Consider the following 15631-nt stretch of genomic DNA (forward strand, 5'->3'; position numbering starts at 1 on the left):
CCAGTCACGGCTGGCCTGTGTCCGGCTTTGACCAACAAAATACGGCGAAGTGATGTGGCATGGCTTCCGAGCCTGCACCTCAAGAATCTCTGCACTTCCGCTCTCGTTCAGTCACAATGCTGCCACGCACTCCAGTCTAAGGCATCCTTCCAGAGAAGCAACAGGGCAGAGAAACAAGACCCCGGCCGCACAAGACCCATAAGGAATGCCACCCTCGGTCACCCCACCCCCTCCAAGCCTCCAGCTGGCTGCCACCACATGAACGCAATCAGGTGGCCTGCCCAGCTGAACCCAGCCCACAGTGCCAACCCACCCCAAAAAGGGAGCAAATCAAGTGGTCGTTTTAAGCCACTAAGTGTGGGGATGGTTCGTTATGGAGAAACAGATAACTGATTCGGTGGTGATGGGGCTGGCAGTGGTCATGGTGGTGATGAAGATGGCGGTGATGGCGGTGGTGGGTGATGGCAGTGGGGAGGTGATGGTAGTGGTCATGGGGACGATGATGGTGACTCTGGACCTCCTATGTCATCCCAGAAAGATTAATCTCCGTTCAGGATGCTTCTTGTGTATTTTGCTGTGTCCCGGTTCTTTAAAAATATGCAATGTTTTTAGAATTACATGTACCTTTGAGAATCCAGTGAGATCTATAGGCTCTCATCCCAGGAAAATGCACACAAAGTTTTGCTCAGACTTTGGGGCTTGGTGTCCCTGCCCCCCGCCCCCCCCCCCCCGCCAGGGACCCCCAGTGAGAAGTCCTGCGGGTGGTCACCTGGCGTTCTCACGCCCACCGGCCAGGCCAGCCCCCGGGGCACCCTCGGTGTGGTCTTCCTAAGCCACCAGAGAAATCAGTTGCATGACCTTCTGATGACCTTTCCGTCTAGTACAGCACAGCTGGTTAAGAGGAGCTTTTCATGATGAGACATAAATATTTTGAAATATTTGTAATCTAATTTCATGTCATTTAGATGTACTCAGAGGTGGTGGAGGGGGAAGAAGTTCAAAGACCTGAAATTTTCTCCCTAACCTCCCCCGTGAGCACTGTGTCCTGCGAGGCTGTCATGGTGCAGGATCTGATAGGCCACGTGTGTGAGGGGAGCTCTGTGGACACCACGTTGGGGTGCTGCTACCCTCAGGCTGGCTTCGCTTCCCAAGAAATGACCTTGTGCCCAACGCCGACACCAGGGGAAGTAAAGACGCCTCGGGAGAGAGCATCGCCGGAGTTCATCAGATACTCACGGCCCCTTTCCATCCGGGGCAGCTGCTGCCCACCAGCGAGTGTCCCTCAACCTTCCTGTCACCTGGTGCCCTCGTCCACCACCTGAGGGTTCCTGGCCAGTGCCCGGCCTCTGCCCCGGCTCCCACTGAAGAAGTGAGCAGTTATCCGTACAGAGTCCTCATAACGTGCGAGTGCTGTCATGAACTAGACCAAGGCACAAGGGCGCAGGTAAGATTGCTGAGACTGGTGATTTAGTTTGGACTTAAAATGCAAAAACCCACTGCTCTACCACCGACTTGGAACACATATGGGGGCACACTGCCCATTCCCCATTAATAGCGGGTTTTGCAATTTCTGAGTTGCCCCAGGAGAAAGCTGAGAACCGTTGAGGTGGGGGAGGAGAAAACTGCTCTCCGGAGCAAAGGAAAATGTGAGTGCAGAGTCATGCCCTGAAACGTCTTCTTAAATGTGTTTCTAAGGCCCGCCACCCAGAACGGTCCCACAAGATGTGCTGAGCATGAGAAAGCCACAAGGGCCGGTCCACACGGAACCACTTACTGCCTCCTCAGCCTGAACATGTGGGCAGACAGACGGAAATGGCATTACTCAGGGCTCCGACAGACCAAATATAGAATGCTCCTGCGCTAATGGCTCACACATGTCTCTGTAGGTATCCCTTAGCTCCGAAGCACCGAGGCATATACGTGTTACTCGTCTGCACACCATCTCCCCATGGACAGGTTCGAGAACGCGAAAAGGCAGTCACGTGACCGTGGCATGGGCTTCTTCACTGGAAACAGGGGGGGCGGGGGGGGCAGCACAACCCACATGGGGCGCATGGGCACCAGGCCGCCTACTTAAACTGGGGGCCCTTCAAACAGGCGGCAGCCCAGGTGAAGCTTTCTAGGCCCTCGGGACCGGGGCACCTGGTGGAGGCAGGACTTAGCCAGGTGCCTCTCCATCCCTCTGCACCTCAGAATCCCTGAGCGGTCCTGCCTCTGCCTGCAGGAACAGGGACAGTGTGTGCCAGGCAAACAGGGATGCCAAGAGGGGCATGATGAGGACAGAGCAGACGGAGCCCACTTGCGATTCTAGAACATCAGAACAAGCCCACCTCTTGGCACATCAAGGGAAACAAATCTGCCCCAGCAGGGCCGCAAAGCAAGTACCCAACATCCCGGCGGTTCCAACCCAAAGCCAGAGTCTGGTGTCGCCGAGGGCAGAGGCTGGCAGTGGCAGCTGCCCTGCCCAGGAGGAAGCGTCTCCCTGACAGTGAATGCTCTGCAGATGCCGGCCTTGCTGCAGACCCGACTCCCCCTGAGCTCCCCAGGGTGTGTTTTCCCACACTGACACCTCCTGCACCATGTGGTCCAAGCACCCAGCCTGGGCCAGCTGCACAGACACCCCTGCTCCTGGCCCTCCAAGCTGGCTGCCTCCGTGTCACCTGAGATATGGGCCAGAATGGACTATGCTGCCTTCAGAACTCAGAAAGGCCTAAGGCCCTGTGCTTCCTCCTTTGCGGGGGGTGTAAGATGCAGCAATTAATTTTACTTTGGGGGGATATCCCAGCATGCCCCTGACCACCGGACCCCTGTGAACTTCCCTGAAGTGCAGCTCTCTGGATTTACACGGAGCTCATCTCCCACCCTTGGGGGCACATGTGTCTCACAGCCAGCACCTAGGCCCCACTCACCTGTCCTCTTCAGTCAGCATGATGTCATGACTGTAACCATCTGTCTCGCGTCCTGTGGGATGTCCAGGTGGTCCAGGTCTCCTCGGACTATATAAGGACAGAACGGGAATTAATACAGCCCTGAAGCCAAGCACAAATGTGTATTACTGTCCCTCCCATGTGAATGGAGATCCTAATCCTCTTTTCTAAGTGGGATGAAAAAGAATGTGGTTGCCGATCAATGACCTTATTAATCTGCCGTGACCAGGACACCGTGCCCGGCACTGGCAGATGCAGTTGGGCTGCTACTTGGTGAAGCCTCAGGGTCACTCTTCAGGATCTGATGTTCTCTGCAAAGCCCAAGCCAGCTCTTGACCACACAGAGACATGGCGGCCCACCACACCTGCCTTCTCCGGGCCTCGAGCTCCAGGGACGCCATGCTGTTTGTGGTTTTCCTTCCAAGCGTGGAGGGGACAGTGTTCAAGGTTTGCCCTTGGGCGTCTCTCCTATAATGTCTTCGAGCACACAGGCCAGGATCCCAGTGTGCGGGCACATTACACAGTTGGGGACCAGGGACATGACCGCTGGGTGGTCTGTTGACTAGGGCACCCACACTGACCAACATGGCAGCCAGGATTCCTTTTACTACTTGGCTCCTCCTCCAACAGGAGGCCATGATGACATTTTGGGTCTCCAGGAGTCAGTGTCCACTCAGGTTCTGTGTCCAGTTGTCTTCAAAATGTCTTGACAGCCCTAGCTGGTTGCTCAATGGCTAGAGCATCAGCCCTTAGACTGAAGGGTCTCATGTTCAATTCTGGTCAAGGGCATGTACCTCTGTTGCAGGCTCCAACCCCGGCCCCAGTTGGGGTGCATGCAGGAGGCAACTAATCAATGTGTCTCTCTCACTTTGGTGTTTCTCTCTTTCTCCCAGTTCCTTCCACTCTGAAAATCAGTAGAAAAAAAATATCCTCAGGTGAGGACTAACCAAAAAAAAAAAAATCCTGACAGACCCTTCCCCCATGTTCAGTCACTCAATAAATGCTGTAGGTCTCTGGGGGGAGAACTGGAGTATATCACAGTATATGTGTGTGGAGGTGTGCCCTGAAGTCAACACTTCCGAGTGGGAAAATTAGCTCTAGTCCCAGAACAGGGCCTTTTTACCGGAGCCCCTGCCTCTCCGTTCCTCCTTGGCCACCTACCAGACCAGCTTGTGCATGTCCACGCTGCTCGGCACGGGCCATCGCCTTCCCCAGAACTGAGTCTGCTCATGGCCTGAGAGTTTGCCAGGCGATTAAGTTCCATGTTCCGAGGAAATGCCTCCAAGGCAATAATGCTTGCTTCCCATCTTCTACTCGGTGACCCCACAGCCTTCCCCAGGGGCTCCCCTGGCTCCTGCAGTGGTGTGCTGGCAGCTCCTTGCCTCCCTGATCAGGCCCAGCATGTCCCCACCCAGGTTACACTGGCCTGGCTTGCTGTCACTGGCCTCCCAGCCAGAGAACAGGGTAGGGTGGCATCTGATGAGGGCACCTGGTGCCTTGCAGGGCGGGGGACTCAGCATCTCCCAGCACAGAGGAAGTGTTGGCTCTTACAAAGCCCTGAGAGGTCGGGGGCCTGAAGACCCTCGTCCTCAGGCTTCCCCTCGGATGTCCCGGTCCATGTTTTAGAGCAGTGGTTCTCCACCTTGGCTGCACATTAGAATCACCCGGGAATCTTGTTAAAATACTGATTTCTGGGCCTCATCATTAGTAACAAAGAAACAGAATTTCCGGAGGATGAGGCCCAGAAATCAGGATTTTAACAAGATTCCCAGGTGATTCTAATGTGCAGCCAAGGTAAAGAACCACTGTTTTAGAGTCTCAGGTTATCCCAGCCGGGGTCCTGACCTTCGCAGACCAGCGAGGGCGAGCATTCAAACACCTGGAGCTGGAGTCCTCTCATCACGTCCTCGTGGGATTTCCTTTCAGGCCAAAGAGGCCTGTGGTCCTCAGGCTGAGCCTCTCACTGTGGTCAGTCGCATTGGCCTCCCTTCTCCCTCTGCAGGGCTGTCAGTGCCACTCAGCAGCCAACCCACCACCCGCTTCACACACCTGAGTCCTCACACCCACAAGCTGCTCCCTCCCCTGGGGATGGTTTCCCAGGTCGCCCTTGATGGAATCGAGCAACTGGGCCTCCACCTTGTGCTAGGAACTACCTGTACCTCCCACACCAAGGAGGGCGTCCCCTTCACCTGCCAGCGGTGGGTGAGCTACAGGAAGCCCCTCCTGCACTCCCTGTCCCCTGGGCTTCTCTCAGAAGGAGGCGGGCGGGATCTGATTAAAGGTCTATGAGGCAAGGCTGTGAAGGATCCGAGCAGGGCATGATGGAGGAGCCCACAGACCACAGGTGAGAGCCCTGTGAAGGATGGTGGGAGGGAAGGTGAGGACTTGGTGGGAACACCTGGAGCCAAATCTAGCTCTAATTCAGCGGTTCTCAACCTGTGGGTCACAACCCCTTTGGGCAGAAATCAGGATTTTAAAAAGATTCCTAGGTGATTCTAATGTGCAGCCGAGATTGAGAACCACTGCCTTTGGGGGTCGAATGACCTTTTCACAGGGGTCGCCTAAGACCATCAGAAAACACATATATAATTACATATTGGTTTTGTGATTAATCACTATGCTTTCATTATGTCCAATTTGTAACAATGAAAATCCATCCTGCATATCAGATATTTACATGACGATTCATAACAGTAGCAAAATTACAGTTATGAAGTACCAACGAAAATAATTTTATGGTTGGGGGTCACCACAACTTGAGGAACTGTATTAAAGGGTCACGGCATTAAGAAGGTTGAGAACCACTGCTCTAATTGAAGGAGCGGGCCTGTCTTCCTACCCCCAGAGCCCCTGTGGGAAGCCCCCTGTGAGCGGGCAGGTGCATGCAGAGGGCAGCACACAGGCCCTCAGTCAGTGGGCCCCAGCAGCAGAATAGTCATCATCAGGCTACCACACTCATGCACATGCACACGTATACATAGACACACATGCACTCACACACTACCGGGTGCACACACACACACTGATACATTCACACACTTATCTACACACACACCCTCTCCAGTACCCCCTGGCTCCAGGCACCCACAGCCCACAGGAAAGGCGCTGTGGCCGAGGAGAGCAGTGACTGGTGCCCAGGGAAGGGGGCAGTGGAAAGCAGAATGGTGCTGATGGGTGTCCAGCCTGAGGGGCACTGGGAGCTGGACACCCGTGGGAGGCCGTGTGCTGGGGTCAGGACAAACTTGCAGGACTTTGGACATCAGAGCAGGGCGTCCTGTCCTGGGGCTGCAGGGGCGGCCCGTCCCTCCCCACCCAGGAAGTCGCTCCCCCTCTGCTTGAACTGTCACTACAGCTGGGCTCACCAAGAACACTGTTGCCTCCACAGACCCCTGCCTTTGGCACCTTACTGTCTGGCCAGGAGATGGGAAGTGGGGTGCAGAGAATCAGAGCCCAAATGAAAGGTGTTCAGGAAGATCAGAGGGTGTGCATGCAGAGACACACACACACACACACACACACACACACACACACACACACCGCCCCAGCCGAGGGCACACACAGGTGACCAGGAAGCTCTGGGGTCTCTCTCCTTTTGGCGGGGGGTGGGGGGTGGGGGGGACTCAATCAGAGATTTGCAAGGCTGTTCATCTGAGGCTGGAGCTGCGTGATGTTGCTGCTCCCCCCACCCCCAAGGATGGCGGTGATGTGGCCTGTCCCACAGCCCAGGCACCGAGCCCCCAGTCCCGCCAACATCCCATGTCACAGAGAAGCCCTGGTCCTGGGGGCCTCCCGCTCCACCAAGGCCTTGCCAGACTCCTCTCCCAGACTCCTCTCAGGTAGGACATCACAGTGGCCTCAGAGCCCAGCGCCAAGGGTACCTGTGGGGGGTTTGCAAGGAAGAGGGTCCTCACTCCCCACCCAGCCCACCTGAGGCTTTGGCTGTCCTGGTTGCCCTGGCCTTTCCCAGCCAGCCCTGCCCTCTAACCCACCTCTGTCACCTTCTGCACAGGGCTGAGCCCACCAAGGGCACGGGTTCTGACTGGTGGCCTTGCGGGAGCTGTCCCAGATGGAGAAAGGCTGGAACCCCGCTGTGCCTAAGCAGGGGGCACTGAGCAGGTGACACTGAGCTGGGGGCACTGAGCTGGGGGCACTGAGCAGGGGGCACTGAGCTGGGGGGCCCTGAGCAGGGGGCACTGAGCAGGGGGCACTGAGCTGGGGGACACTGAGCTGGGGGACACTGAGCTGGGGGCACTGAGCAGGGGGCACTGAGCAGGGGGCACTGAGCAGGGGGCACTGAGCAGGTGACACTGAGCTGGGGGCACTGAGCTGGGGGCACTGAGCAGGGGGCACTGAGCTGGGGGGCCCTGAGCAGGGGGCACTGAGCAGGGGGCACTGAGCTGGGGGACACTGAGCTGGGGGACACTGAGCTGGGGGCACTGAGCAGGGGGCACTGAGCAGGGGGCACTGAGCAGGTGACACTGAGCTGGGGGACACTGAGCTGGGGGCACTGAGCAGGTGACACTGAGCAGGGGGCACTGAGCAGGGGGCACTGAGCAGGGGGCACTGAGCTGGGGGACACTGAGCAGGGGGCACTGAGCAGGTGACACTGAGCAGGGGGCACTGAGCAGGGGGCACTGAGCAGGGGGCACTGAGCTGGGGGACACTGAGCTGGGGGCACTGAGCAGGGGGCACTGAGCAGGTGACACTGAGCAGGGGGCACTGAGCAGGGGGCACTGAGCAGGGGGCACTGAGCTGGGGGACACTGAGCTGGGGGCACTGAGCTGGGGGCACTGAGCAGGGGACACTGAGCTGGGGGACACTGAGCTGGGGGCACTGAGCTGGGGGCACTGAGCAGGGGGCACTGAGCAGGGGGCACTGAGCAGGGGACACTGAGCTGGGGGCACTGAGCTGGGGGCACTGAGCAGGGGGCACTGAGCAGGGGGCACTGAGCAGGGGGCACTGAGCTGGGGGACACTGAGCTGGGGGCACTGAGCAGGGGGCACTGAGCAGGGGGCACTGAGCTGGGGGCACTGAGCTGGGGGACACTGAGCTGGGGGCACTGAGCAGGGGGCACTGAGCAGGGGGCACTGAGCAGGTGACACTGAGCAGGGGGCACTGAGCAGGGGGCACTGAGCAGGGGGCACTGAGCTGGGGGACACTGAGCTGGGGGCACTGAGCAGGGGGCACTGAGCTGGGGGCACTGAGCAGGGGGCACTGAGCTGGGGGCACTGAGCTGGGGGCACTGAGCAGGGGGCACTGAGCAGGGGGCACTGAGCTGGGGGCACTGAGCAGGGGGCACTGAGCTGGGGGCACTGAGCTGGGGGCACTGAGCAGGGGGCACTGAGCAGGGGGCACTGAGCTGGGGGCACTGAGCAGGGGGCACTGAGCTGGGGGCACTGAGCAGGGGGCACTGAGCTGGGGGCACTGAGCAGGGGGCACTGAGCTGGGGGCACTGAGCTGGGGGCACTGAGCTGGGGGCACTGAGCAGGGGGCACTGAGCTGGGGGCACTGAGCAGGGGGCACTGAGCAGGGGGCACTGAGCTGGGGGCACTGAGCAGGGGGCACTGAGCAGGGGGCACTGAGCAGGTGACACTGAGCTGGGGGACACTGAGCAGGGGGCACTGAGCAGGGGGCACTGAGCAGGGGGCACTGAGCTGGGGGCACTGAGCTGGGGGCACTGAGCAGGGGGCACTGAGCAGGTGACACTGAGCTGGGGGACACTGAGCAGGGGGCACTGAGCTGGGGGCACTGAGCAGGGGGCACTGAGCAGGTGACACTGAGCTGGGGGACACTGAGCAGGGGGCACTGAGCTGGGGGCACTGAGCAGGGGGCACTGAGCAGGTGACACTGAGCTGGGGGACACTGAGCAGGGGGCACTGAGCAGGGGGCACTGAGCAGGGGGCACTGAGCTGGGGGCACTGAGCTGGGGGCACTGAGCAGGGGGCACTGAGCAGGGGGCACTGAGCAGGGGGCACTGAGCAGGGGGCACTGAGCTGGGGGCACTGAGCAGGGGGCACTGAGCAGGGGGCACTGAGCAGGGGACACTGAGCTGGGGGCACTGAGCTGGGGGCACTGAGCAGGGGGCACTGAGCTGGGGGCACTGAGCTGGGGGCACTGAGCAGGGGGCACTGAGCAGGGGGCACTGAGCAGGTGACACTGAGCTGGGGGACACTGAGCAGGGGGCACTGAGCAGGGGGCACTGAGCTGGGGGCACTGAGCTGGGGGCACTGAGCTGGGGACACTGAGCAGGGGGCACTGAGCTGGGGGCACTGAGCTGGGGGCACTGAGCAGGGGGCACTGAGCTGGGGGCACTGAGCTGGGGACACTGAGCAGGTGACACTGAGCAGGTGACACTGAGCTGGGGGCACTGAGCAGGTGACACTGAGCAGGGGGCACTGAGCTGGGGGCACTGAGCAGGGGGCACTGAGCTGGGGGCACTGAGCTGGGGACACTGAGCAGGTGACACTGAGCAGGTGACACTGAGCTGGGGGCACTGAGCAGGGGGCACTGAGCTGGGGGCACTGAGCTGGGGGCACTGAGCAGGGGGCACTGAGCTGGGGGCACTGAGCAGGGGGCACTGAGCAGGGGGCACTGAGCAGGGGACACTGAGCAGGGGGCACTGAGCAGGGGGCACTGAGCAGGGGGCACTGAGCTGGGGGCACTGAGCAGGGGGCACTGAGCTGGGGGCACTGAGCAGGGGGCACTGAGCAGGGGGCACTGAGCTGGGGGCACTGAGCTGGGGGCCCTGAGCAGGGGGCACTGAGCAGGGGGCACTGAGCTGGGGGACACTGAGCTGGGGGCACTGAGCTGGGGGCCCTGAGCAGGGGGCACTGAGCTGGGGGCACTGAGCTGGGGGCACTGAGCTGGGGGACACTGAGCTGGGGGCACTGAGCAGGGGGCACTGAGCAGGGGGCACTGAGCTTGGGGACACTGAGCTGGGGGCACTGAGCTGGGGGCCCTGAGCAGGGGGCACTGAGCAGGGGGCACTGAGCAGGGGGCACTGAGCTGGGGGACACTGAGCTGGGGGCACTGAGCTGGGGGCACTGAGCTGGGGGACACTGAGCAGGGGGCACTGAGCTGGGGGCACTGAGCTGGGGGCACTGAGCAGGGGGCACTGAGCTTGGGGACACTGAGCTGGGGGCACTGAGCTGGGGGCCCTGAGCAGGGGGCACTGAGCAGGGGGCACTGAGCAGGGGGCACTGAGCTGGGGGACACTGAGCTGGGGGCACTGAGCAGGGGGCACTGAGCAGGGGGCACTGAGCTTGGGGACACTGAGCTGGGGGCACTGAGCTGGGGGCCCTGAGCAGGGGGCACTGAGCTGGGGGCACTGAGCAGGGGGCACTGAGCAGGGGGCACTGAGCTGGGGGCACTGAGCAGGGGGCACTGAGCTGGGGGCACTGAGCAGGGGGCACTGAGCTGGGGGCACTGAGCTGGGGGCACTGAGCTGGGGACACTGAGCAGGGGGCACTGAGCAGGGGGCACTGAGCAGGGGGCACTGAGCTGGGGGCACTGAGCAGGGGGCACTGAGCAGGGGGCACTGAGCTGGGGGCACTGAGCTGGGGGCACTGAGCTGGGGACACTGAGCAGGGGGCACTGAGCAGGGGGCACTGAGCAGGGGGCACTGAGCTGGGGGCACTGAGCAGGTGACACTGAGCTGGGGGACACTGAGCAGGGGACACTGAGCTGGGGGCACTGAGCAGGGGGCACTGAGCTGGGGGCACTGAGCAGGGGGCACTGAGCTGGGGGCACTGAGCAGGGGGCACTGAGCAGGGGGCACTGAGCTGGGGGCACTGAGCAGGGGGCACTGAGCTGGGGGCACTGAGCTGGGGGCACTGAGCTGGGGGCACTGAGCAGGGGGCACTGAGCTGGGGGCACTGAGCAGGGGGCACTGAGCAGGGGGCACTGAGCTGGGGGCACTGAGCAGGGGGCACTGAGCAGGGGGCACTGAGCTGGGGGCACTGAGCTGGGGGCACTGAGCAGGGGGCACTGAGCTGGGGGCACTGAGCAGGGGGCACTGAGCAGGGGGCACTGAGCTGGGGGCACTGAGCAGGGGGCACTGAGCAGGGGGCACTGAGCTGGGGGCACTGAGCTGGGGGCACTGAGCAGGGGGCACTGAGCTGGGGGCACTGAGCTGGGGGCACTGAGCAGGGGGCACTGAGCTGGGGGCACTGAGCAGGGGGCACTGAGCAGGGGGCACTGAGCAGGGGGCACTGAGCTGGGGGCACTGAGCAGGGGGCACTGAGCTGGGGGCACTGAGCTGGGGGCACTGAGCAGGGGGCACTGAGCAGGGGGCACTGAGCTGGGGGCACTGAGCAGGGGGCACTGAGCTGGGGGCACTGAGCTGGGGACACTGAGCAGGGGGCACTGAGCAGGGGGCACTGAGCTGGGGGCACTGAGCAGGGGGCACTGATTAGGGGGCACTGAGCTGGGGGCACTGAGCTGGGGGCCCTGAGCAGGGGGCACTGAGCTGGGGGCACTGAGCTGGGGGCACTGAGCTGGGGGCCCTGAGCAGGGGGCACTGAGCTGGGGGCACTGAGCAGGGGGCACTGAGCTGGGGGCACTGAGCAGGTGACACTGAGCTGGGGGCCCTGAGCAGGGGGCACTGAGCTGGGGGCACTGAGCTGGGGGCACTGAGCAGGGGGCACTGAGCTGGGGGCACTGAGCTGGGGGCACTGAGCTGGGGGACACCGACGGGGGTGGGGCGGGAAACTGAGCTGGGGGGACGCATCTTCTTCGAGGGGGAGTGCTGGTCTCCCCGCCTGGGCCCTCGGTGCAGGGTGTGGTCCCCAACCCCCAAGCCCCAGTGAACGGCGGGGAAGCGGGCGGGGCAGCAGGGCGGAAGGAGCGGGGTTGGGGTCGGGGGGAGCTCTGACTGCGCCCACGACTGTTTCTGGAGAAGTGGCAGCGCCCCACCCTCGCCGCGTCGGGTGGGGGTGGCTCTCCCGCTCCCACTGACTTTGGCCTCCCGGATTCTCCCCTTTGTCCCCCGGCCGCCCGTCCCCCCACCAGCCCATCCGCGGGGCCGCAGCGCCTCCCCGTGGCCGCGCTCCGGGGGCGGGCTGGGAGGGGGCGGGGAGGTATAAAGACGGCGGCCCCTCCCGCGTCCCCTCCCTCCTGCCCACTCGGCGCGGCTCTCCGCGGCCAGGACCTGATCCTCGGACGTGCACAGCGAGGGCGCCCCGCGCGCTCGGGGTCAGGTAAGCGCCCCTTGACCCTGGCCCCGGGACCCACAAAGTGGGGACCTGTGGTCCGGCCCCGGAGCCCGGGCAGCCCGCCTGGAGCCGCGTCCTGCTGGTTGGCAAGTCCTGCTCGACGGGACAGGACCGTGCGGGACGCGGAGGACCCGGTCCCGGTCCCGGTCCGCGGGCGCCCCGGGTGGGCTCTCCCGGGCCGCGCCCCGACAGCTCTCCCCGCGGTAATGGCCCCCCTTCGCGGCCCCATTTCAACCACTGGATCTTGGATCACAGTTCCTCACGTCCACGCCTTAGCTGCCTCGGCAGTGGGGCCAGGCGGTGCCGAGTTTGGACGGTGCCCACTTTGGCCTCTTCTGGGACAGAGCTGGAATGGGGCTTCCCCCCTACTCCTGGTCCCCGGCTAACATGCTGCAGTTCGGGCTGTCTGCTGGGGCCTCACCCCCTCCCTCCACAAGTTACCAAGTAGCTGGAGGGGCTCAGCGGCTGCAGTCAGACCGGGGCCCTGGGACCTCTGGGTTATCTGTGGCCTGGAGGACACCTTCAGAGGGATTCAGCCCCAGCCACCCCTGGGAGACCTCCCCTTTGTGTGGAACTGGGCACAGGGTCTCCAGGGGTGCTGGCCCCTCACCCCTGGGCTGAGGGAGAGAGCACTCCTCCTGGAAAGAATGGCCCCGACAGAATGATCTGGGGTGAGGGGGGAGGGAAGAAAGGGGGATGGAGAGGAGGAGGCGGGGGTCTTAGATACCCCAAGGGTAGAAACAGGGCGGGGAGTGGGGACAGGTCACACACCCCCACCCTCAGTATCAGCAATAACGCAGCCTTCCCCCCCCCCACCCCCATTCTCTGAGGCTGGAGGTGCCCTCTACATCCCTGCCTCTCCCCTCAAAGTCTGCTGGGGAGACAAGCAGGGGGCTGAGTGGTCGCAGCAGGGAGTGAGGTGGGAGCCCAGCTGAGCTCACCTTTGGTGGCTTCCCATGGGGGCAGGAGGGCCCTGCCCCACCCAGCACTCCCCACCCCACCCGTCCAGCAGAACTCCGGGAGCCCAGCACCCTCAGGGCAAGGCGGGGGTCAACCTCTGGGAGGCCTACGGACCCTAGTTACATAGTAACTACACAAAACGGCAGGATGCAGGGGCTCAGGTGTTCCCACCTCTCTGCCCATTGCCCACCCGCAGTATGGCCCCTGTACCCAGAGAAGAGACTGCAGGCTCCCGCGCCCACACTGCTGCTCTAAGCCGCTGTCCCAGCGGAGGGGAACTGCACGTTTAGATGGACGCCAAAGAGAAGGAGGCTTGAGATCCACAGATTTCCCTCATTTTTTCCTTTCAATACCGTTCTGACCAGGAGGCCATCTTACATCTGCTTAACATCCGCGGCCAGGAGGCGGGGACAGGGACGGGAATGTAGGGCTCCAGGAGGGAAGTTGTCTGCCTCAGTCATTCAGAGAAAGGAGAGTGGAACTGGGCCCCGGGCATACGTGACTCAGAACCTCCTGGCCAGACTGGAGGGGCTGGGCACCCGGGGCCCAGATGTGTCCCCTTGGCTGGACGTGGGTTTCACAGGCCTCGGGGCCACTCCGGCCTCTTTAAAGCTGCCATGCTGTGCTGTTGAAAGTGACCTGGGAGGCCCGGGAAGACCACAGCTGGTCGGGGCAATTGTTGGGCTCGTCTGCAGGGGAAGCCACAGGGAAGGCAATGCCCAGGGGCAACGTCGGGCGTGGTCCACTGGGCCACCTGGTCAGGTGGGGCACAGGCCCCTGCACTGGGCAGTGCACGCCCACACCCAATGGGGACTCTGCATCGCCAGCCAGCTCGGTGGGCTCTGTTGGGGAGTGGGCCGCGCCCACGCTCCTCTGCAGGCTCCCATTTCTCATCTGTGTAATGAGGTCAGGATTGATAGTACTTTTACCTGCGGGGCTGCTGGGGGTCTCCAGGTGCATGGGGTGTAGGTAGGTCAAGTTTACAGCCACAAAAGACTTTGTCATGCTGGTGGGGAGAAATTAGCTCTTAGGATGTTTTAAACAGTTTGATTCCTTTTAAACACAGCCCACATTTCAATGGGTCAGTCTCTCTTGTGGCTCCTTCTTCACATTTATACAAAGCAGGGTTCATCAGCTCAGTGAACAGGCCCTGGGGGGGATGGGGGGTGGGGTGACCCCTCCAAGGGGCACATGTTGGGTTCAGGCCATATCATAAAGCAACCTCCTCCACAGACCCGCCAGGACCCAAAGCATGTCAGCACCCACGCCACACCAGCCTCATGGTGGTGTATTGCAGACACTGTGATGAGCAGGCGGAGGGTGGGGACCCCAGCTGTGAGGGGTCTCTACTCCCAGTAGAGCAGGGTCTGAGCCAAAACTTCTGAAAGGTGTCAAGGCTTTCAAGGTGGTTGTCAGATGCCCACCAGAGAAGTGGAGAAGGCCCTGGGTGTCCGTCATCAGGGACAGACGATGGACTGTCTCTTTTCTTATTTGCCAATTTCATGGATGAGGAATGGCGTCTTGTTGATTTGTGTGAGTTCTTGGTTTTTGTGTGGTTCAACATTTTTGATCACTGACTGTTTGTAGTGTTGTTATTTGCCAGGTTATGATTTCCCCATTTGTCTCATGGGTGCTTATTTTTACTAATATGTAAGAATTTTTCTCCCCCCGATTTTTAAAAATTGTAGTAAAATACACATAACATAAAATTTACTATCTTAACCATTGTGAGTGTATATATAGTTCAACTAGTGGCCTGGTACACGAAATTCGTGCACAGGGGAGGGGGCATTTCTCAGCCTGGCCTGCACCCTCTCCAATCTGGGACCCCTCAAAGGATGTCCTACTGCCGGTTTACAGGGATCAGGCCTAAACCGGCAGTCGGACATCCCTCTCGCAATCCAGGACTACTGGCTCCTAACTGCTCACCTGCCTACCTGCCTGCCTGATTGCCCCTAACCACTCTGCCTGCTGGCCTACTCGCCCCCAACTTCCCCCTGCCACCGGCCTGCTTGCCCCTAAATGCCCCCCACCAGCCTGATCACCCCCAACTGCCTCCCGTGCCAGTGTGCTCGCCTCAAACTGCCTCCCCTGCCAGCCTGCTCACCCCCAACTGCCCCCCTGCTGGCCTGATCAATCCAAACTGCCCCCCCTCACTGTCCTGGTCACCTCCAACTGACCCCCACTGATGACCTGCTCACCCCCAACTGGCCCCCTTGCTGGTCTGCTTACCCCCAATGGCCCCGCCCCCCACCAGCCTGATCACCCACAACTGCCCTCCCCTCTTGGCCTCTAACCGCCTCTATCTCGGCCCCGCCGCCATAGCTTTATCCGGAAGAACGTTCAGAAGGTCTCCTGGAAGGTCTCCCAGTCTAATTAGCATATTACCCTTTTATTAACACATTGTTTGCGGGTAGTTTTTATCACGCGCTAACAGGTGGCGCGAGCCATTTTTGCTAATTTTTTGCGCAAATGGCAATGTTCAGTAAAATTACGATAACTTTAGTTTACGTATTTATACGTTACCCGCAT

At 61.3% G+C, this 15631-nt stretch overlaps 1 protein-coding gene across 1 annotated transcript in view; it reads left to right on the forward strand.

The window, feature by feature from the left end:
* The first annotated feature begins 11998 nt into the window (after positions 1 to 11998).
* COL6A2 (collagen type VI alpha 2 chain) overlaps positions 11999 to 15631 on the forward strand; it is a 28256-nt gene continuing 24623 nt past the window's right edge. The window contains exon 1 of the mRNA XM_081087284.1: positions 11999 to 12124. The gene's annotated coding sequence lies outside the window, so the exon portion shown is untranslated. The remainder of the gene's footprint in view (positions 12125 to 15631) is intronic.

The sequence above is a fragment of the Myotis nattereri genome, assembly GCF_964212035.1.
Source record: "Myotis nattereri genome assembly, chromosome: 3".
In the NCBI taxonomy this organism is placed as follows: domain Eukaryota; kingdom Metazoa; phylum Chordata; class Mammalia; order Chiroptera; family Vespertilionidae; genus Myotis; species Myotis nattereri.